A 25,230-nucleotide genomic window follows, 5' to 3' on the forward strand; every position below is an offset into this window, starting at 1 on the left:
ATATACATAAAACTCTTTAATTTCATGATTTGTGACTTGAAACTTAGTAAGAATTGTAATTTAATTGAACAAAAACTCATGTGTATGAGTATATGAATTTTGGCTGCCCTAGTTAAGGAATAGAAATAGAGTGTTTGATGGACTTAAAGTGAACTAGAGCTTAGGTTTAAAGTGTATACTTATATATATAGAGAGAATGAAAGAGTTAATAAGGGTAATTGTGAAAACTTTGAAATTTAGCTAGGGTTTGGGAGTGAAAAATTTGATTTGGCTTATGGAATGATTAAAGAACATTCTAATGGTCAATTAGTGACCATTTGAGGTATGTTGACCATAATTTGAGGTACATTAAAGTGTTACAAACTGAAATGGTTGGCTGCCTTGTGAGTGCAGCAATGGACTGAAATTTCAGTCCAATTACACAGCCATAACCTTGGCTGTGTTGGTCCAATTGGTGTTTGGCCAATTGGACATGAAACTAGGCTTATAATGGCACATTTTTGCTGAAGAAACCATGCCCAAAAGACCAAAGCAAAAGGGTTAAAAGTCAGCCACAATCCGGATGCCCTGCACTGAATTCTGCAGAATTTGCCAAATGAACAGTAACTGTTCATTTGGCCATAAGTCACTGTAGATTTGGTCAATTGGTCTGAAATTTTTACAGCAACAAGTTAAGACATAGACAAACAACTTTCATGAAGGAACCTACCCCAAATTATGGCCAGAACCCATTCAACCAAGTGACTCAAGTCACTGTTCATGCACTGTAGATATGGTAAAATTCTGCAGAATGCATATCCGGACAGCTTGGGTTTTTGGGCCATATCTGGAGCTACAAAACTCCAAATGGAGTGATTCAAAAAAGGAAATTCATCTAGACAAAATAAGGAACAACTTTCATGTTTTACATTTCTTCAAATTCCAACAGTAACAGTGTCCAATGGAACAGTGAAGTTATGGTACAAAATCTGAAAAATCTGCTCCTTTGGTTTAATGCTTAGAAATGGTAAAAACACTTAATGCCAACAAGTTTTAAACACCAAATGTGGTATGTTGGGAGTGCCAAAGTCAATGTACACCTTTTTATTCTAAAAGTCAACATTTTTGTTGACCAATGATGAATAGTGACACCAAAAAAGTTGAAATTCACAAATTGACAAATTTAAGAGTTTCGAATGCCCTAGTATACCTAACAAGATTGGTTTGGATAGTTTGGCATGCCAATAGGGTTCGATTAGCGATCGCACATGGCAAAAATGCCATTCTGTGATTTCATGGCTTTAGCCATTCGACTTTGTATTGAGACTTGGCCTTGTGCACGATATTATTTACACTTGTTAGCCGCTCATGCACACCGGGAGATACATATGTGACCGATGGTGTGACGGCCCGAGGTACTAGGTACCCAGTGCCAGTTTACCCGTTATCCAGTCCAGTCATCTAGTGTAGGTTACTTGGGCAACCAAATGAATGAAATGAACCAAGTTACTGAATTAATGTATATATAACCATACTAAACAAATGAATCATACACATTCACTATACATTTATTTTCTTGCTATTTTCTTCTATTATATTATTGCACCACTAAGCATTATTGCTTAGCGCGTTGCTTTTGCCACGCGTAGGTACTGGAGATCCCGATCGTGAGCCCAGTAGACCACGCATCGGGTGAGTCCATCCGACGCTTCGCTGTCCGTGTCACCTCACTACCTGCAGTGCATCGGTAGGGCACTAGGTGTCATTTTGTCATTTTGATATTTTGTAGCAGATTTGTATTTTCTCATATGTGTTTGAACTCATGTAATATATTTTGATGGTTATGTAAATAATGAAAGTTATGACTATGAATGCAAGATTTAAGCATGTATTTATTGCTTGTATATGAGAAATGGATGTTGAGAAATGAAAAGGTTGTTGAAACCTTGATATTGAGTTTTGTGATGATATTGAAGTTGAGAATGAATGAATTTGTTTATTGGAAGTGTTTCTAACAGGTTCCGAAGAACGGTTTTCTCCATTTTTAGCCGGTATTCCGCCGGATTTTCTTTAAAATTTTCGGAACCTTAAATGAATAATACTTTTGATAAATGGCTTAAACAAATTGTATTTCATAAATTATATGCAAAAGTATGATATAAATTAATTGAGGAATATTAGAGTGTGCCGGTACACCGTGTGGCATTACTTACTCGGGTATACTGTACACGGGTAAGGGGTGTCACATTTAGTGGTATCAGAGCACGGTTTAGGCGTTTCTGGTCCTAGATTGAGTCCATACCATGCATTGCATTTGTAAGAGTCGAGGTGACACTAACGCAGATCTGTTTGTCTTTGTTAAATAGGATATGGACCCTTCATCGCAGAGGGCAGTCGAGGAGGAAGTGGAGAGTCATGCTCCACATGCAGCAGCTGAGACTGGGGGCATGAGAGAATCTGCTCCGCCAGCTCAAGCAGAGCCTGCTCAGCCTCCACAGGCCATGTTCCAACAAATGGCCGACTTCTTTAGACAGATGGCTGGGGTAATGCCAGCACCACCACCACCACCACCAGCTCCACAGCAGAAATCACACCTGGAAAGGTTAAGAAAATTTGGGGCAGTGGATTTCTATGGTAAGAGAGAAGATGACTCTGTTGCAGCCGAGAATTGGTTGAACAGAACAGGCAGAGTACTAAAACAACTTCACTGCACTCCAGAGCAAAACCTGGAAGCTGCCATCTCTTTACTACAAGACGATGCTTATGAATGGTGGGACACTGTGTCCAGTGAAGTGCAGCCAGAAGCTGTAACTTGGGATTTCTTTCTCTCGGAATTCAAGAAGAAGTATGTGGGTACTGTATACCTAGAAGAGAGAAGAAGGGAATTTATTAACCTGAGGCAGAGACAAATGTCAGTGGCCGAATATGAGAAAGAATTCGTCCGATTAAGCCGCTACGGAAGGGAGATAGTCCCAAATGAAGCTGAAAGATGCAAGAGATTTGAAGAGGGACTAAATGATAACATCAAGATCCAGCTCACTGCCTTGGGAATCACCGAATTTACCAAGTTAGTGGAAGCTGCCATAAAGGTTGAAAAAGTGAGAATTAGTGAGTGGACTAGAAGAGAGAGACAGCAGAAGAGGGGACCGGGTCAGTCTAGTTCAGCTCCTGCATCAGGGAAGAAGTTTAAGGGTCCTCCTGCACAGAGTTCGGGTCAGCCACAGGGCCAGGGTCAGTCTCAGGGGCCCAGGCCACAGTTCACCCCTAGGAGAGGTCAGTCCACACCATCAGTGGGCAGCTCTCCAGGGATGGGGTTCAGGGGACCAGCCCCAGCATCTTCTGCGTGTCCACACTGTCAGAAATGGCACAAGGGGGAATGTTGGAGAGTGACTGGTGCTTGCTTGAGATGTGGGTCGACAGAACATCAACTGAGGAACTGCCCACGCAGAACTACTACAGCTGCTCCGACACAAGTAGACAGACCTGCTCCTGCACCACCAAGGGGTAGAAGGTCTGGTAAATCCGAAGCTGTGGGACCATCTCAGAGGCCTACATCTGAGCCAGCAGAGAGGCCAGATAACAGACCACCTGCCAGAAATTATGCCTTGAGAGCTCAGGAGGAACAAGATGCCCCGGACGTCATCAGGGGTACGTTCTCCCTCTACAATACTCCTGTGCATGCATTGGTGGATCCAGGATCCACTCATTCTTACATTTGCATCAACCTACCCGTAGAAAGGGGGATATTGGTAGGGGAGAGTGACCAAGACATTCTGGTCACTAATCCATTGGGCCACAGAGTGGTAGTGAACAAAGTATACAAGGGTTGCCCGTTGAGGATTCAGGGGTATGAATTCTTGGCAGACCTAATTGAGTTGCCCTTCCATGAGTTTGACGTGATATTGGGAATGGATTGGTTGTCACGTCATCAGGCAATAGTTGATTGCAAATTGAAGAGAATTTCTCTAAAAACTTCAGAGGGTAATGAGATCACAGTTGTGGGGGAAAGGACAGATTTCCTGTCCAATGTCATCTCAGCCACAGTTGCAAGAAGAATAATGAGAAAAGGCTGTGAAGCCTACCTAGCACATGTGGTGGATACTAGGCAGGCTAAGCCAAACCTGAGTGACATACCCACAGTAAAAGACTTCCCAGATGTGTTTCCTGAAGAATTGCCTGGTTTGCCACCAGAAAGGGAAGTCGAATTTGCTATTGAAACACTGCCGGGTACAGCACCCATTTCCATTGCTCCTTATAGGATGGCACCCACTGAATTGAGAGAGTTGAAAACTCAGTTGCAAGAGTTGCTGGATAAGGGGTTCATACGCCCCAGTGTGTCACCATGGGGAGCTCCAGTGCTGTTTGTGAAAAAGAAGGATGGGACTTTGAGACTATGCATCGATTACCGGCAGTTGAATAAAGTGACTGTGAAGAACAAGTATCCGTTGCCTAGAATTGATGATCTGTTTGATCACGAAGGGAAGCAGGAGTATTTTCTAAGATTGATCTCGGATCGAGGTATCATCGGTGAGGTGAAAGATGTAGATGTGCCCAAGGCGCATTCGGGACCGGTATGGGCATTATGAGTTCTGGTGATGCCCTTTGGCTTAACAAATGCACCAGTGCATTCATGGACCTTATGAACCGTATCTTTCATCCACACTTAGATCGGTTCGTAGTGGTCTTTGTTGATGACATTTTGGTGTATTCCAAGACTAGGGAAGAACATGATGAGCATTTGAGGATTGTTCTGCAAACCCTGAAAGAAAAGAAGCTGTATGCTAAGTTGTCCAAGTGTGACTTCTGGTTGGATGAGATTGCATTCCTTGGACACATAGTGTCAGCTGATGGGATTAGGTGGATCCAGAAAATAGAGGCGATGATGGAATGGAAGCCTCCCGAGAATACAAGCGAGGTCGAAGTTTCTTGGAGCTAGTGGGTATTACAGAGATTTGTGAAGGATTTTCCCTAATAGCTGCTCCAATGACTAAAGCATTACACAAGAATGTCGATTTGACTGGAATGACAAGTGTCGCACCAGTTTTGAGAAGTTGAAGGCTATGTTGTGACAGAGGCACCGGTGTTAACACAAACGGTGTCGTGGAAGGACTTTGTGGTCTACAGTGATGCCTCTCATAATGGGTTAGGGTGTGTATTGATGCAAGAGGGAAAGTGATCGCCTATGCTTCCGCATGCTAAGGCCACATGAACAGAACTACCCTACCCATGATCTAGAGCTTGCAGCAATTATCTTCGCACTGAAGATATGGAGGCATTACTTGTATGGTGAAAAGTGCTACATTTACACAGACCACAAGAGCCTGAAATATTTGCCAACCCAGAAGGAGCTCAACCTTAGACAGAGGCGATGGATTGAGTTCCTAAAGGACTATATTTGTGTAATTGATTACCATCACAGGAAGGCAAATGTAGTTGCTGATGCTTTGAGCAGAAAATTCATGACAGCCTTGAGATCATTGAATGCCCTTCTATCTTTGGTTCGTGATGGAGCTATCTTGGCTGAGTTGCAAATGAGGCCAAACCTCCTACAGCAGATTTTAGATTGGCAGAAGGTAGATGAGAAGCTAATGGCTATTATGAGCAAAATCCCGGAGGAAAAGCAAGCGACTATGGGGTGAAAGCAGATGGGTGTCTCATTACAAAGGAAGACTGTGTGTACCGGATAATGGGGAATTGAAAGTCGAGATTCTAAAAGAGGCACACACGGTGTATATGCTATGCAACTGTGAAGTACAAAGATGTATCATGACCTGAAGCTTCAGATTGGTGGCTGGTATGAAGAAAGACATAGCTGACTATGTGACTAAATGCTTGACATGTCAGCAAGTCAAGGCAGAACATCAAGTTCCATCGGGTTTGCTACAGCCTATACGCATACCTGAATGGAAATGGGATCGGGTCACCATGGATTTTGTAAGTGGTCTACCTCTCACCCGGAAGAAACATGATGCAGCATGGGTGATAGTTGATAGATTGACAAAGTCAGCACACTTTCTCGCGATTAGGGGTGACTACTCACTAGAGAGATTATCAGAATTGTATATCAGTTAGATAGTTAGACTGCATGGAATTCCACTTTCCATCATATATGATCGAGACCCAAGGTTTACATCGAGATTTTGGAAGAAGTTGCATGAATCCTTGGGTACACAACTCCATTTCAGCACAGCTTTCCATCCTCAGACGGATGGGCAATCAGAAAGAGTAATCCAGGTAAACAATTGAAACCCATGAAATTGATACAAATATTGAATTGAAATGATAACAATAACGTGAAATACTTGTCATGTCCTTGAGGATATCTTTGAGGAGTTGTGTCATTGAGTTTGAGGAAGTCGATAGATACCTCCCATCGCGAATTTGCATACAACAATAGCTACCAAGCTAGTATTCAAATGGCCCCGTATGAAAATTGTATGGAAGAAAATGTAGAACTCGGTGTCTTTGGACTGAATCGCGAAGACAAATCGGTAGGGCTGACACTGTGAAACAGGCTGAGGAGAAAGTGAAAATAATCAAAGCCAACTTGAAGGTTGCCTCAGACAGACAGAAATCTTATGTCGACCTGAAGAGAAAAGAAATAGAATATGTAGTTGGCGACAAAGTGTTCCTCAAGGTGTCACCATGGAAGAAAGTATTGAGGTTTGGAAGAAAAGGTAAGTTAAGCCCTAGGTTCATTGGCCCATATGAAGTCATTGAACGTGTGGGTCCAGTGGCCTATAGGCTAGCTTTACCACCAGAGCTGGACAAGATCCATAATGTGTTCCACGTGTCCATGCTCAGAAGATACCGCTCAGATCCTTCACATGTCATCTCCAGAGAAGAAATTGAAATACAGCCGGATTTGACATACGAAGAAGAACCTCTACGGATTCTGGCTCGGGAAGTGAAAGAGTTGAGGAATAAACAGATTCCATTGGTGAAAGTGCTTTGGAGGCACCACAACACCGAGGAGGCAACTTGGGAAAGTGAAGAGACGATGAGGCAACAGTTCCCTCAACTGTTTGCATCAGGTAGATTTCGAGGACGAAATTTAAATTAGAGGAAGAGTTGTAACACCCTCCCGTAACCACTCCGTACATTCTCTTATTCGTGGCCGGTGTCGGTCGGACAACTAAAATGTCGGAAAAATATTTAAACTAAAGTTAGGAACCCTAATTAACTCAAATATTAATAAGAAAAATTTAGTAAAAATTTTAGAAATAAAATACAAGCGAGTCAAGCAATGGTGCCCAGCGATGGGTCACCGGAGGAAGTTGCGGTTCTATAACGAGGAGCCCTAGACCCGGGGGAAAAATTATAAAATAATTTTTGAGACTCCAGAGAAGGGTAATCGAGGTTCTCATGGCATTAGAATGCCAAGAAAATACCTAGAAAAATTTTTCAATTGGTACAGACAATTTTGACCCGTTAAGCCAAATGGAGGGCATTTTGGTCATTTCGCCTTCCGAGGTGATTTTTGGCTGACTTGTCCAGTTGAGTAAATAATTAATATGACATAAAATATGAAGAAATATTACTAAAAATTAAAGTGAAAATGAGTAGAGAAGAAAAGAAAAGAAAAATGAGAATAAATGTCAATTTTGACATCATATGAGGTCATTTAAAAGCTTCCCACCAATTAGAAATTGACAAGCCAATTAAAATGAGATAAATATAACTAAAATGAAGTAAAAACAAAACACCATTTCTGCAATTCTCTTCCATATTCCCGTAACCCATTTTCCCTTCCACCCAAACCACCATGAAAGCTCACTAAAGCTCCCAAACCTCACCTTATTTCACCTCAAAACCTTATCCTCTCTTCACTAAAAATTATACCCACACCAAGGAGGAGTGTTTGGCAGCCAAGAAAAGGAAAGAAAGTGAAGTTTAATCTTGGAAAATTCTGCCATTAAAAAGGTTAGTGCAACTATATACATAAAACTCTTTAATTTCATGATTTGTGACTTGAAACTTAGTAAGAATTGTAATTTAATTGAACAAAAACTCATGTGTATGAGTATATGAATTTTGGCTGCCCTAGTTAAGGAATAGAAATAGAGTGTTTGATGGACTTAAAGTGAACTAGAGCTTAGGTTTAAAGTGTATACTTATATATATAGAGAGAATGAAAGAGTTAATAAGGGTAATTGTGAAAACTTTGAAATTTAGCTAGGGTTTGGGAGTGAAAAATTTGATTTGGCTTATGGAATGATTAAAGAACATTCTAATGGTCAATTAGTGACCATTTGAGGTATGTTGACTATAATTTGAGGTACATTAAAGTGTTACAAACTGAAATGGTTGGCTGCCTTGTGAGTGCAGCAATGGACTGAAATTTCAGTCCAATTACACAGCCATAACCTTGGCTGTGTTGGTCCAATTGGTGTTTGGCCAATTGGACATGAAACTAGGCTTATAATGGCACATTTTTTCTGAAGAAACCATGCCCAAAAGACCAAAGCAAAAGGGTCAAAAGTCAGCCACAATCCGGATGCCCTGCACTGAATTCTGCAGAATTTGCCAAATGAACAGTAACTGTTCATTTGGCCATAAGTCACTGTAGATTTGGTCAATTGGTCTGAAATTTTTACAGCAATAAGTTAAGACATAGACAAACAACTTTCATGAAGGAACCTACCCCAAATTATGGCCAGAACCCATTCAACCAAGTGACTCAAGTCACTGTTCATGCACTGTAGATATGGTAAAATTCTGCAGAATGCATATCCGGACAGCTTGGGTTTTTGGGCCATATCTGGAGCTACAAAACTCCAAATGGAGTGATTCAAAAAAGGAAATTCATCTATACAAAATAAGGAACAACTTTCATGTTTTACATTTCTTCAAATTCCAACAGTAACAGTGTCCAATGGAACAGTGAAGTTATGGTACAAAATCTGAAAAATCTGCTCCTTTGGTTTAATGCTTAGAAATGGTAAAAACACTTAATGCCAACAAGTTTTAAACACCAAATGTGGTATGTTGGGAGTGCCAAAGTCAATGTACACCTTTTTATTCTAAAAGTCAACATTTTTGTTGACCAATGATGAATAGTGACACCAAAAAAGTTGAAATTCACAAATTGACAAATTTAAGAGTTTCGAATGCCCTAGTATACCTAACAAGATTGGTTTGGATAGTTTGGCATGCCAATAGGGTTCGATTAGCAAGATCTTGCACATGGCAAAAATGCCATTCAGTGATTTCATGGCTTTAGCCATTCTGACTTTGTATTGAGACTTGGCCTTGTGCACGATATTATTCTGACATTGTTAGGCTGTTATGCACACCGGAGATACATATGTGACCGATGGTGTGACGGCGAGGTACTAGGTACCCGATGCGGTTACATTATCGATCCGATCGTCTAGTGTAGGTTACTTGGGCAACCAAATGAATGAAATGAACCAAGTTATTGAATTAATGTATATATAACCATACTAAACAAATGAATCATACACATTCACTATACATTTATTTTCTTGCTATTTTCTTCTATTATATTATTGCACCACTAAGCATTATTGCTTAGCGCGTTGCTTTTGCCACGCGTAGTACTGAGATCCCGATCGTGAGCCCAGTAGACCACGGTAGGTGAGTCCATCGGCGATTACGCTCGATGTCCGTGTCACCTCACTACTGCAGTGCATCGGTAGGGCACTAGGTGTCATTTTGTCATTTTGATATTTTGTAGCAGATTTGTATTTTCTCATATGTATTTGAACTCATGTAATATATTTTGATGGTTATGTAAATAATGAAAGTTATGACTATGAATGCAAGATTTAAGCATGTATTTATTGCTTGTATATGAGAAATGGATGTTGAGAAATGAAAAGGTTGTTGAAACCTTGATATTGAGTTTTGTGATGATATTGAAGTTGAGAATGAATGAATTTGTTTATTGGAAGTGTTTCTAACAGGTTCCGAAGAACGGTTTTCTCCATTTTTAGCCGGTATTCCGCCGGATTTTCTTTAAAATTTTCGGAACCTTAAATGAATAATACTTTTGATAAATGGCTTAAACAAATTGTATTTCATAAATTATATGCAAAAGTATGATATAAATTAATTGAGGAATATTAGAGTGTGCCGGTACACCGTGTGGCATTACTTACTCGGGTATACTGTACACGGGTAAGGGGTGTCACAGCCAGTTTACCCATTTATCCAGTCCAGTCGTCCAGTATAGGTTACTTGGGCAACCAAAAGAATGAAAGTGGATAAAGTTAACGAAATAAATGATTATAACAAGTACAAAACCAGTAAAACATCGATACATTCAATACATATTTATTTTCTGCTATTTCCTTTTATTTTATTATTGCACCACTAAGCATTATTGCTTAGCGCGTTGCTTTTGCCACGCGTAGGTTCTGGAGATACTGATCGAGAGCCCAGTAGACCGCAGACTGGGTGAGTCCATCCTGTAGCTCTGCATAGTGTCCGTGTCACCTCACCATCCACAGTGCATTGGTAGGACACTAGTTTTCATTTTGGTATTTTGTAACTAATTTTTATTTTCTCATATGTAATTAAACTTATGTAATGTATTTTGATGTTCATGTAAATAATGAAAATTGTGGTTATGAATGTAAAATTTGAGTATTTATTTATTGCTTGTATATGAGTATCATGAGAAATGAATGTTTGAGTAATGGAAAGGTTGTTGAAAATCATATTGAGACTTTGTTGATAAAATGGAGTTGGGATTGTTTGGAAATGATTTTGGAAGTGTTTTTCACAGGTTCCGAAGAACTGTTTTCTCCATTTTTAGCTGGTACTCTGCCGGATTTTCTATAAAATTTTCGGAACCTCAAATAAATTAAAATTTCAACAAATGACTTAAATAGATTATATTTCACAAGTTATATTCAAAATTATGATGAAAATTAATAAAGATAAAATAGAGTGTTCCGGTACACCGTGTGACATAGCTTACTCGAATATACTGTAGACGGGTAAGGGGTGTCACAAGAAGAATTTCATATAAGCCATATAATGGGTAGGGCAAAACACATTAAGCAGTTTCATCAGGAGTGGTAATTAGGCCAAGATAAGAACCAGAAGGATTAAAAAAAAGTGACAATGGTGGCCCTGTTCAAGTAAGATAAGAGCAAGTTATGGTCTGGGCATGGAAAAAAAGCTGATGTGGCAATAGTACACTTACCCTGGATCATCTGGAATCTTAGTAGTAGCCAATGATAGGTTAGTTTAACTGTTAGATAGGCTAGTGGAAGGAAGTTTAGCCGTGGAGATCTGTGGAAAGGCAATGGTTAGCTTAGAAAGAAAGCATGCAAGAAGTAATGATCTTAAAGGACTTACTAGAGATGCAACAATAAGCGGTGCTAAGAACAAGGAGATGGTACCTTGTGTTACCTACAAAAAAAGTTGAGTCGTGTCAAAAAAAAAATCTATGTCTTTAACGCTCTCATTTTAGATAGTCCATATATTCTACTGTTCCGGTGACTAATGTCTGTCCGGACAGCTAGAATGTCTGCAACTATATTTAGACTAGAGTGATAAACCAAATAATGGTAAGAAAATTTAAGGGAAAATTTAAGAAATGAAATGCACTAAGGTTAAATGAGCCGGTGCTCCAGTGATGGGTGACCTAATGTGTAACACCCCTATTTGCATAGCCTGGTAAAATATATTGTTCCGGTAACCGGTATCAGTCCGGACAATTAAGGGGAATCACATCTAAGACACCTAGACAAGCCCTGAATGCAAATAATTAGTAATTGCCAAATAGTTAAGTATAAAGAAGAAACACAAAGCACAAGAAGTTAAATGAGCCGGGAGTCACAGCGATGGATGACCTTCTCGGGAAATGACTACGAGGTCAGTCTAAACTCAAATTTCAAATAGGAAAATGTGACACCATGGTCCTTAGGACTATTATGAATATAGTGGAAAAGAGAAAATCACAAAAAAGAGTTGTTAAGCAGGTCAAATAATTAGGTCAGGGATCTGGAAGAAATATCGAATAACTTGCAAACCAGATTGAACCAGCGAGGGGCAATTTGGTCAATTCACTCCTAGAGCTGAGTCCTGACCTAACTGTCCAATAAAATGTGAGAAATTAAAATTGTGAAATATAGAATTAAATTAAAGAAGTGGGGAAAAAGAAAGGAAAAGAAAAGAAAAGAAAATAAAGAATAATGATATCATCATGGATGACATCATTTATGACTCAATAAATAATTATCAATTATTTACTTAATTTGACTAAGTCAATTTGGGATGAATAGACATAAAAAAAAAAAAAACAAAATAAAGAAATCTATTTTTGGTCTTCTTCCTCATGGGATGCCGCCACTCTCTCTCTCTCTAATTCTCTCACAATTCCACCATTTTTAACCCTTAAAAGCTTGATTTCTCCTCCCTTCCTCACCATAAAAACCCTAACCTCCAACATTAAAGTTTGATTTTAGACCTTGGTGGAGTGATTAGTAACTAAAAGAAGAAGAAAAGAAGGAGACTTGGAGAATTAGAGAATCAATAAATCAAGGTATGTATAAATTGGTTTTAAATCTTTAAATACTACTTGAAATTGAGTTGAGATGCATGGAAATTGTGAAGAAAATGAAAATAATCTTGCATGCATGTGAAGGAACGGAAGCGTGAAAAACACAAATTTATACCATTGAATTCAAAAATTTTTACCTAGGGTCACATGCATCATGCAAGATTTATTTTTATCTATTTGATTTCAATGATAAACAACATATTAAAACTCTTTTAATATGTTTTTGGATCTGTATTTGCCATTTAAGATTTTAAAATTAATCAGATTAATTTTAGAACCCTAGATTAAATCAAGAACGATTACACTAACCTCTTGATGTACTGCAGCGTGTCTGCGCCTTTGAGATTCGTCTTCAGGACACTAAATGTTGTCCCTCTAGCTTGTCCACACCAAGAACACCTATGGCAGCCCTTGAACAGCTTCTAAAGCTTTTTCTATTAATTAGAAATTCAAGTTCTACCTTTTAAGAGATTAGAGATGTAAACAGGACACTAGAAACAATTTATAGCGTTCTTAATTCAAGAGATTGATGGGTAATCTCTTTGAATTGATGAGAGATGAAGAAGAATAGATGAAAACCCTCAAAGTGGCGTGACAAAGGAGAGGAGTGGCTGCTGGTTGTGTTTTATTTTTCTCATAACAACACTTATATAGCTAGGTTAACACATTAAACCCTTGCCACATGTCAACCTTTGATTAGCTCTATGTTTAAGTGACCCAATCACATTGTGCCAAGTGTCAAACCTATATTTAATCTTGATTTTAATCATCTTACATGATTAAAAAACATTTGGCAAGCTTATGTGTAATCCCATGTGTCACCATCTCATGGTGCCACGTGTCACACTGTGAAATGACCAAAATGCCCCTGTGTCTTAATTTTGAGTTCTTAACCCAAAATAATTATTTTTCTTCTTCTAATTAATTTATATCAAATATAAATTAATTAATTAATCTCTATTAATTAATTTCTCATTAATTAAATTCATATTTAAACACTTTAAATATAAATTTAACTTATATTATACATCCAATAATCTAGATTTGGTTTCAAGTCATGCTAGGGACTTTGCAATTTAATTGCAAACCAAACCTATTTAATTAATCAATTAAACTCTTTAATTAATTAATTAAATCATATTTAAATAGGTGATAACTTGTGTATGTGTGTGACTTACTAGGCTCATCACTAATTGGCAATGAGACATGATATCAACTCTTAATATCATCAGAACTCTTTCTTACCATAAATGATTTCTCTAAATCATTTTATGAACCTCATAGACCATGGTTAACACCTAGCATAGCATGCCATGGCCACCCAAATAGTAATAAGGTTTACCTTAAATGAACCTATAATCATATGTTACCATGCACTAGAATCTCTCTGTTACAAAATCCCAACTCAAGCTGGAGTCATGGTTTATGTCAAACTCCATTTGCTATGAATATTATGTTCTCTTTTAATTCCAGTTCTTGATTAAAAAGATTTTCTCATCAGAAACTCTTTTCTAAATAAATCTATCTGTCCTGTCCAGGAACTTGAAACATCAAGAACAATTAAATGAACATAGGATTTTATCTCTATTTACTTAGAGGAACAGATTCCATCTTGATCAACACCTACCTCCATATATAACTAGTAGGAGCCAACACATGCCCATATACCCATACACGCACAAGTATGAAAGCAGATCAAACTCAAACTACCTATATACAAGATAATCGTGCTATCTCGTGTCTAAAGATTATATGCACTGATATGATTTATGACAAAACATTGACAAGAGTAAACTCCATGTGCTTGTCATAAGTGTCACTGGTTCGGCCTACTTATCATTTATAAGTGCCTATCATGTTTGTTATATGGCATGAGACTCACCATTCCATCTTATTTATATCTCATATAAATAACTTAGGAACAAACATGAATACAATCTTTCTGGATAAGTCATGTCCTCATTATGAAGTATCCTCGATTGTGAACCTATTTATGATACTTCGTGCTAGAAATATTGTCACTCATATTCTTAACAACTTAAGAATAATATTTCTAACAAAATATCAATGGACCTTTTATATTACACATAAATGTATTATGTAAACGGAAAAGTGGAAATGCCTTTTATTAATAAAAATATGTACAAGATACATACTAAATGATATGCTCTAGGGCATACTACTAACAATCTCCCACTAGCACTAGAGCCATTCGTTACAATATCTTAGACCTATCTTCTCAAGATGTCGGTCTAACTGAGTCTGTGACATAGGCTTAGTGAATGGATCAGCTGGATTTTCAGCTGATGCTATTTTCTGCATGGCTACATCGCCTCGCCCAACTATTTCTCTAATAATGTGGTAGCGCCTTTCTATATGTTTGGATTTCTGGTGAGACCTTGGTTCCCTAGCCTGTATGACTGCTCCATTATTGTCACAGTGTAGTGGAACTGCTGACTCAATGGAAGGAACTACTGTAAGTTCTATCACGAACTTCTTTATCCAAGCGACTTCCTTTGCGAGATCTGTTGCAAAGAATATACTCGACCTGTAGTGGAATCTGCAATGCGTGCTCGCTTGGAACTCTTCCAACCGATCGCACCTCCATTACAAATGAACACATATCCGAGGTAGACTTTCTATCGTTGATATCGATTGGAAATCGAATCGATAACCATCCAATTGCAAGTCTCCACCTCCATAAATCAAGAATAAATCCTTAGTTCTTCTCAAGTACTTAAGAATATTCTTGATGACTATCCATGTTCCAAACCTGGATTGGATTGATACCTGCTAGTCAAACTAACAGCATATGCGATATCCGGCCTAGTACACAACATTGCATACATTAAACTTCCAATAGCCGAAGCATATGGAATCCTGGCCATCTTATCTCTTTCTTCAGGTGTCTTTGGAGACATCTCTTTAGAAAGATAGATACCATGTCTCACTGGTAACAATCCTCTCTTCGAATCAAGCATGTTAAACCTCTTTAACACCTTTTCCAAGTATAGACTTTGGGATAAACCAATTATTCTTTTCGCTCTATCTCTATAGATGCGAATCCTAAGAATATAGGTTGCCTCCCCTAAGTCTTTCATGGAGAATGTATTTGACAACCATACCTTTATAGTCGTCAACATACCTGTGTCATTACCCATCAATAATATGTCATCCACATATAAGACAAGGAAAGTGATAGCACTGTCACTAACCTTCTTATATACACATGGCTCATCCTTATTTTTGATAAAACCAAAGGATTTAATGGCTTCATCAAAATGGATGTTCCAACTCCTCGAAACTTGTTTCAACCCATAAATAGATCGCTTTAGCTTGCATACCTTGGAACCATCTTGGGATTCAAATCCCTTAGGTTGTTCCATGAAAATGTTTTCTTCAATGTATCCATTGAGAAAAGTCGCTTTGACATCCATCCGCCAAATCTCATAATCATAGTACGCAGCTATTGCTAATAAAATCCTAATTGATTTAAGCATGGCAACAAAGCAGAAAGTCTCCTCATAGTCGATTCCTTGCCTTTGGCGAAACCCTTTCGCTACTAGCCTTGCCTTATAGGTCTCTACCTTTCCATCAGAACCAATTTTCTTCTTGAAAACCCATTTGTTCCCTATAGGTACAATACCTTCAGGTGGGTCAACAAGATCCCAAACTTGATTCTTATACATGGAATCAATCTCGGATTTCATAGCTTCAATCCATTTTAAAGAGTCTATATCTGATATAGCTTCTTCATAGGTAAGTGGATCATCCCCATGATCTACTTCTTCATTAGTAGAAAACTCTTGTTCTTCTTCATGAAGAAAACCATATCTCACTGGTGGGTGAGATACCACAGTTGTTCTACGGAGCAGTGTAGATGTTTCATCAACGGGTATAGGTTGACTAGATGGATTTATATCCATCTGATCTGTTGGTTGGTCAGAATTCTCCAATTCTAACTCTATTTGCCTTCCTTTGCCTCCTTCTTGAACAAACTGTTGTTCAAGAAATATGGCATCTCTACTTATCACAACCTTTTGTGAAGTAGGCAAATAAAAATAATATCCAAAACTATCTTTTGGATATCCAACAAATCGACCTTTTTCTGATCTAGTCTCCAATTTATCAGTGTTCAGCTTTTTGATATAAGCTGGACAACCCTAAATCTTAACATGCTTAAGACTTGGTTTTCTTCCATGCCATATCTAATAAGGTGTGGAAGAAACTGATTTTGATGGAATCCTATTCAGAATATACAAACCTGATTCTAATGCAAATCCCCAAAAGGAGATTGGCATATCAGTATAGCTCATCATACTACGTACCATATCCAATAGGGTACGATTTCTCCTTTCAGATACACCATTCATTGTGACGTTCTGGAGGAGTCACCGAGAAACAATGCCATGCTCTCTCAAGTATTCATCAAATTCAGTACTCAAATATTCACCTCCACGATCTGATCGAAGAGCTTTAATATTCTTTCCTGTTTGATTTTCTACTTCAGATTTAAATTCTTTGAACTTTTCAAAAGATTCATGTTTGTATTTCATCAAATACAAATACCCAAACCTTGATTTATCATCAGTAAAGGTAATAAAATAATGAAAACCCTCTCTAGCCATTTCTTTAAATGGACCACATACATCACTATGTATTAGCTCCAAAATATTTTCAGCTCTTAGCCCTTGTCCAACAAAGGGTGATCTAGTCATTTTGCCACGAAGGCAAGATACAAAAGTTGGAGTACGCTCAGAGCCCAATGAGGATAGAATCCCCATTTTCTCCAGTTTTGCAATCCTATCTTCTGCAACATGACATAACCTTAAGTGCCAAATATATTTTGAACTTGAGTTGGTTTTCACCATGGCATTGCATTCTTTTAAATCACTTGCATTCAATTTGTGTTTGTCATTATTATCCAAATAATAAAGACCATCATTCATATAACCCGAACCAACATATTTATTTCCAAAATAAATATTGCAAACATCATCGATGAATCAAATTCATAGCCATTTCTAGTCAAACTAGATATAGAAATGATGTTCTTAAAAGCATCAGGTACATATAAAATATTATCCAAACACAAAACATGTCCAAACATGTAAAAAGATTTAGATCCTATGGCTAAAGCTTCAACAGTTGAGCCATTGCCAATCCGGACTCTAATATCTTGAGAACGCAAGTCACATCGTTTGCTAGTTCTTGCATATCATTAGAAATGTGAGCGCACCGATATCTAAAACCCAAGCTGTAGATGAACTATGAGTATCATCAGAATCTAAATAACAAGATATGGACATACCTTCTGAAGGTGTATCCTTCTTGTCCTTCAGAGAAGCAAGATACTCTGGGCAGTTCCTTTTCCAGTGCCCATCCTTTTGGCAGTGGAAACACTTTCCTTTGCCTCCATCAGCTTTAGTCTTCCTTTTCTGTTTAGCTATTTTCTTGGAAGGACCAGGAATCTGAGGTTTCTTTTTCTTATTGCCCTTCTTCTTGTTGTACTTTCCAGCAGAAGAAGATGCAACCAAAGCTACCTCTTTTCCTTTATTGCCTGGCATATTCTTTTGGGCAATAACCAGCATGTTGAGTGAACCAGCTAAGGTGCATTCCTGTTTAGTCATATGGAAATTTGTTACAAAATTCTCAAAAGCCTCAGGAAGGGACTGAAGGATCAAATCCGTCTGTAGTTGGAAATCCATGTTGAAGTTAAGATGTTCCAACTGCTCAATCAGTTGAATCATCTTGTGGACATGATCCCCAACATTCTGTCCCTCAGACATCCTCATACGGAATAGCTGTCTAGATATCTCATACCTAGCATTCCTACTGTGCTCACCATACAACTCTTGTAGGTGAAGGAGGATCTCACTCGCACTCTGCATGTTCTCATGTTGTTTCTGTAACTCATTACTCATGGAAGCAAGCATGTAACACTTAGCTCTCATATCATGCTCCTTCCACTTGTCCAAAGTTTCATGTTCCTCTTGTGTGGCCTCTGAAGGTAAGGGACCAGGAACATTTGAATCTAGAACATATCCTATATGTTCAAGGTTCAGGAAAAGTTTCAAATTTCTTAGCCAATCAGACAGATTAGGTCCTGTCAACCTATTGTGATCAAGTATACTTGCAAGGATATTGGATGGTGGTGGTTGTTTTGTGCTCATTTTTATCAGAAAATTAACTGCAGAAAATAACTAGATTAATTAGTAAATGTATCATGTAATTAACCAAAATGATTATGGTCTTTTAATCAAATTGGTCCTCCCACTAACTTAGCGAATCCTACACTTCCAAAGTAGAAAATGGAAATCCTAGTTGGATGGATTTCTAGTGGGTGATTGAATTCTTATAATTCTATTGATCATCCTCAGGTACATCCATTATTGGAATTACAATAAACTATAAGTGAGCAACTCCTTGCCCATCACATCTCATGTGAGGTTCAATCCTTTACCTAGCCCCTAATGCTCAAAATCTCAGGTACATCCATTATTGACTTATCTTGCATTAGTTAAGTTGATCCCATTGAGCCAGTAATTATGCAAATAATTTTAATTTCCTCAGGTACATCTAATATTGGCCACTAAACCATTTATATATTTACAACATCTCATGCTTAATAATTATTCTTAAGAAAATCTCTTAAATTAATTGCATCTTATACAACTATTTAAAATTTCTTAAAATAATTGCCCCAATGGAGGGCCTATGTTATAATTACTTTAATTATAGCATTTCCAACTTAATCATTCGTTTGGAAGATTTTATGGTCATTCTAATTACTATTAAGGTCTCACTTTGCACATTATCCATTTAGCATGCATATATCATATAATTGCATACATTCCCATACATCTCATGCATTCATGGATAAGCAGTAAATATGGTATGATCATGGACTTTCTAAGGGATTCAATTCTGAGCCACCAAGAATTGAATCAGGGCATTCCTAGGTGCATTTCATTCATTTATTTTACAAGAGTTGCTGAAGGAGTACATAATCAACACTTGATCTTGAATTCCTCCCACTGGTCCCACCAATGCTCTTGACCTCCTTAAACTTCTTGCAATCCAATATTACATGGTAATCCTTGGCATACCAAGGCGAATTTACAAGAACTTAAATAAATGAAATTACAACCCAAAAATTATTACAAACTTAATAATACATGCCCAAAATAAATTAAAATAAATTAATTAATTTACAATCCCAAAGAAACATAAAAGAAATAAATCCAATCACATTGGTCTTTTATAGTCCATGATCATCCATCATGCATATCACTATTTAAAAATTAAATAAAACATACATACTTAAATTAAATTGAATATCTCATATTCAACTTAAAAATCCAGATTTGAATATGATTCAAATAAATTTAAAAATTCAGATTTGAATCTCATTCAAACAAATTTAAAAATTCAGATTTGAATCATATTCAAACAACTTTAAAAAATCAGATTTGAATCAGATTCAAATATGTTTTAAAAAATCAGATCTGAATTTTATTCAATCAATTTTAAAAAAATCAGATTTAAATATGATTCAAACAACTTTAAAAATTCAGATTTGAATCACATTCAAACAACTTTTAAAATTCAGATTTGAATCACATTCAAACAATTTTTAAAATTCTGATTTGAATCATAATTTAATTGTGTGATAAAAATTCTAATTAAACAATTTAATTAGACATAAAATGGATCTTAGATCATACAACAATTGCGCATTCACCATCCATTTACCTTTGCACACCATTGTGATGCATCAACCATGCGCACCATGGTGTTCATCATTTGTGCCGCCACCTTGACTTTGCAACCAGCAATAAACATTTGATCTCATGATCAAACACACAATTAAATCATATAAACATCAATCTAAATGGCAAATATAGTGGCTCTGATACCAATTGAAGGAACGGAAGAGTGAAAAACACAAGTTTATACCATTGAATTCAAAAATTTTCACCTAAGGTCACATGCATCATGCAAGATTTATTTTTATCTATTTGATTTCAATGATAAACAACATATTAAAACTCTTTTAATATGTTTTTGGATCTGTATTTGCCATTTAAGATTTTAAAATTAATCAGATTAATTTTAGAACCCTAGATTAAATCAAGAACGATTACACTAACCTCTTGATGTACTGCAGCGTGTCTGCGCCTTTGAGATTCGTCTTCAGGACACCAAATGTTGTCCCTCTAGCTTGTCCACACCAAGAACACCTATGGCAGCCCTTGAACAGCTTCTAAAGCTTTTTCTATTAATTAGAAATTCAAGTTCTGCCTTTTAAGAGATTAGAGATGTAAACAGGACACTAGAAACAATTTATAGCGTTCTTAATTCAAGAGATTGATGGGTAATCTCTTTGAATTGATGAGAGATGAAGAAGAATAGATGAAAACCCTCAAAGTGGCGTGACAAAGGAGAGGAGTGGCTGCTGGTTGTGTTTTATTTTTCTCATAACAACACTTATATAGCTAGGTTAACACATTAAACCCTTGCCACATGTCACCCTTTGATTAGCTCTAGGTTTAAGTGACCCAATCACATTGTGCCAAGTGTCAAACCTATATTTAACCTTGATTTTAATCATCTTACATGATTAAAAAAACATTTGGCAAGCTTATGTGTAATCCCATGTGTCACCATCTCATGGTGCCACGTGTCACACTGTGAAATGACCAAAATGCCCCTGTGTCTTAATTTTGAGTTCTTAACCCAAAATAATTATTTTTCTTCTTCTAATTAATTTATATCAAATATAAATTAATTAATTAATCTCTATTAATTAATTTCTCATTAATTAAATTCATATTTAAACACTTTAAATATAAATTTAACTTATATTATACATCCAATAATCTAGATTTGGTTTCAAGTCATGCTAGGGACTTTGCAATTTAATTGCAAACCAAACCTATTTAATTAATCAATTAAACTCTTTAATTAATTAATTAAATCATATTTAAATAGGTGATTACTTGTGTATGTGTGTGACTTACTAGGCTCATCACTAATTGGCAATGAGACATGATATCAACTCTTAATATCATCAGAACTCTTTCTTACCATAAATGATTTCTCTAAATCATTTTATGAACCTCATAGACCATGGTTAACACCTAGCATAGCATGCCATGGCCACCCAAATAGTAATAAGGTTTACCTTAAATGAACCTATAATCATATGTTACCATGCACTAGAATCTCTCTGTTACAAAATCCCAACTCAAGCTGGAGTCATTGTTTATGTCAAACTCAATTTGCTATGAATATTATGTTCTTTTAATTCCAGTTCTTGATTAAAAAGATTTTCTCATCAGAAACTTTTTTCTAATTAAATCTATCTGTCTTGTCCAATAACTTGAAACATCAAGAACAATTAAATGAACATAGGATTTTATCTCTATTTACTTAGAGGAACAGATTCCATCTTGATCAACACCTACCTCCATATATAACTAGTAGGAGCCAACACATGCCCATATACCCATACACAGTACAAGTATGAAAGCAGTATCAAACTCAAACTACCTATATACAAGATAATCGTGCTATCTCAGTCTAAAGATTATATGCACTGATATGATTTATGACAAAACATTGACAAGAGTAAACTCCATGTGCTTGTCATAAGTGTCACTGGTTCGGCCTACTTATCATTTATAAGTGCCTATCATGTTTGTTATATGGCCTGAGACTCACCATTCCATCTTATTTATATCTCATATAAATAACTTAGGAACAAACATGAATACAATCTTTCTGGATAAGTCATGTCCTCATTATGAAGTATCCTCGATTGTGAACCTATTTATGATACTTCGTGCTAGAAATATTGTCACTCATATTCTTAACAACTTAAGAATAATATTTCTAACAAAATATCAATGGACCTTTTCTATTACACATAAATGTATTATGTAAAAGGAAAAGTGGAAATGCCTTTTATTAATAAAAATATGTACAAGATACATACTAAATGATATGCTCTAGGGCATACTACTAACAGCATGATGAGTAGAAAATTCGGCGGCCATGATGTTAGGAGAGGTTGAAGTGTTTTAGTTTAATTAATTATGTATGTAAGCCTAATTAAGTGTGTAGAGAATGTTTAGATACTTTAAATACATAAATTGAAACACTTGGAAAAATTAGGGTTCTTGACCCTTAGGATTTTGGAAAAAAAATTGGAGAATTGGTTAATTGATTCCATTAACCTTCCTTGAGTTGAGAAATGGTCAATTGTGATCATTTGTGGCGTGTGTGAATTGTTAGAACCAAGTTTCAATTCGGATTGGTTAGGGTTAATATGCAGACAGCTTGACCTAGGTCCCTTTTAGGGACCAAAACTGAAAATTTACCAACCCAATTGATGTGAGGTCAATTGGGAATGAAACTAGACACAAAATGGACCATTTTTTATTTAGGAATCATGCCCAGAAAATGACCATAACTTAGTGAACAATTAGGCCAAATCCGGAATTGGGCACACTGCCCTATAAAAAAATGACCAAATGAATAGTAGTTACTTAAATGATCATAACTTGGTCTAGGAATGTCCAAATGACCTGAATTTTATATCGATAGAAAGCTGAGACATAGCCCTACAACTTTTATGAAGAAAACAAACCCAATTTTTGACCATAACCTGTCCAAAAAGTCACCTATAGTCAGTGTACAAAAATTGCCAATATCTAGAAAATGCCCAAAATTCTGGGTAACATCGAATCTGGCCAGTCATGTTCAAATGACCATAACTTGGGCTACAAAACTCCAAATGGAGTTATTCAAAAAGGAAAATAAATTTAAAACAATAAGGAACAACTTCTATGAAGAAAACTTTGCCAAATTCTAATAGCAACATGACCAATGGAACAGTACAAAACAGGACACCAAATCTGGAAAATTTGAAATTGTGCCTAGGAAACCTAAAAATCTAAGGAGCAACAAAAACCAACAAAATTGGTAATCAAAATGTGGTATGTGGGTGAAATTAAAATCCCTATACCTATTAAGCATAAGAAAGTCAACAAATTAACTTGAATAGTATCATAAATAGTAACTCCAAAATGAAAATTTTCAAGAACGTTAGTTTAAGCATATTGGGGCTATAATTAAGTATATATGAATTAATTATAGGATTTATTGTGAGATAAGATACTGAGATACCATAAATTGCATGTTTCAACTGAAAAAGACCTGGATAAGGATAGGGTAAACTGAGTCAAGGCCTAAAGGCGACTCACATCAGGTTTGTGCACAATAAACGTTAATTTATCGTTTTCTAATTGAAAACTTATTTAGTTGCACTAATTATGAATTGCAAGAATGTTGTGTTGCCTACTTTGTAAATGGAAATTTGAATTGGAAATTGATTTGTGTTTTGCGTGAAATGTTTGAATAACTTGATTTAAATTGTTTTTTATTCACACTTGGCAAGGTAATATCACTATGTTCCTCCTTCATTTATGGGGTGAGTTTGACTATATTCCTCCCTCTCTGGCTTGCTAGTTGGAGGTGAGTTTAGATGAGTACTCATTAGCTAGATAGCCACCTCCCTCATTGATTTCAATTAGTGGGGTGAGTTTGCCATGTCGTGGTGTACAACACGGCATGTTTGAAAATTTTGTGTCATGGCCTAAGTTGTGTTATTGATTGGCAACACTGTGCTTATTAAATTGTTTGATCAAATTTGTATTATATTAAGCTTTGAAAATTGTCAAATATTGAAATGTGATTGTGAAATATTTGAACTGTGAATTGATAACAAATGTTTTATATAATGCATTTTGTACTTTATTGTGCACCACTGAGTATTTTTATACTCAACGATAGCTTCTTTTGCTGTCGCGAATAGAAGCAAGGAGAAAGCAGCAGAGTGAGCTACTATTGATAAGACTACCCTGACTTTTTATACGGGTATTTATTTATACCATTGTAAATTTGACTTGATGTAATTAATCTTTTGTTCATATGTATCTAGTAGTAGATGAGCAGTTGTACATTAAAGTTGTAATAATATTATTTTTTATTTTTCTTTTATAAATTAAGATTTGTGTATGTAAATTTAATTTAATGCAATGTTTGTGAGTTTATCGAATTATTTTGAAAATTTTTTGAGTTGTGAATATTTAGTTGAATTGTGTTGATTTGAAGATATATTGGCAGTTAGGGTTGAGAAATGAAATTATTAGGAGTGTTTTCATAGGTTTTGAAGAACTGGTTTTTCCCAATTATAAACGGCACTCTGACGAAATTTTTATAAAATTTGCAGAAACTTTAAGTTGATTTTAAATTTGATATGTGGTTTATCTTCAAATAAAAGTTTTTTAATTCCTACCAAAAGTGCTCGCCACCATCGAAAAGTAAGAAAATGGTTTTAAAATCCCTTGTGGTATATTTAATGGGTTACCGATAGGCGAAGTACGGTGATTCATTAGATGTACTATGGGATCATGTTACATCTTACTAAGGGGTAGGGTGTGACATGTTTAGTGGTATCAAAGCATGGTTTTGAAATGAATTTTGATTGTGCATGTACATATTTCCTTTGCTAAGTACAACTACTCAAGTGTCTTAAATTGATACATATGACATATTTACATCATAAATATGAATTAATGGAGAGAAATCTCCTTATGTAGGTTATCCCGAGAAAAGAAAATTTTCTGAATAGAAATGGAAGAGGG

The sequence above is a fragment of the Hevea brasiliensis genome, chromosome 2 (genome assembly GCF_030052815.1).
Source record: "Hevea brasiliensis isolate MT/VB/25A 57/8 chromosome 2, ASM3005281v1, whole genome shotgun sequence".
Classification (NCBI taxonomy): domain Eukaryota; kingdom Viridiplantae; phylum Streptophyta; class Magnoliopsida; order Malpighiales; family Euphorbiaceae; genus Hevea; species Hevea brasiliensis.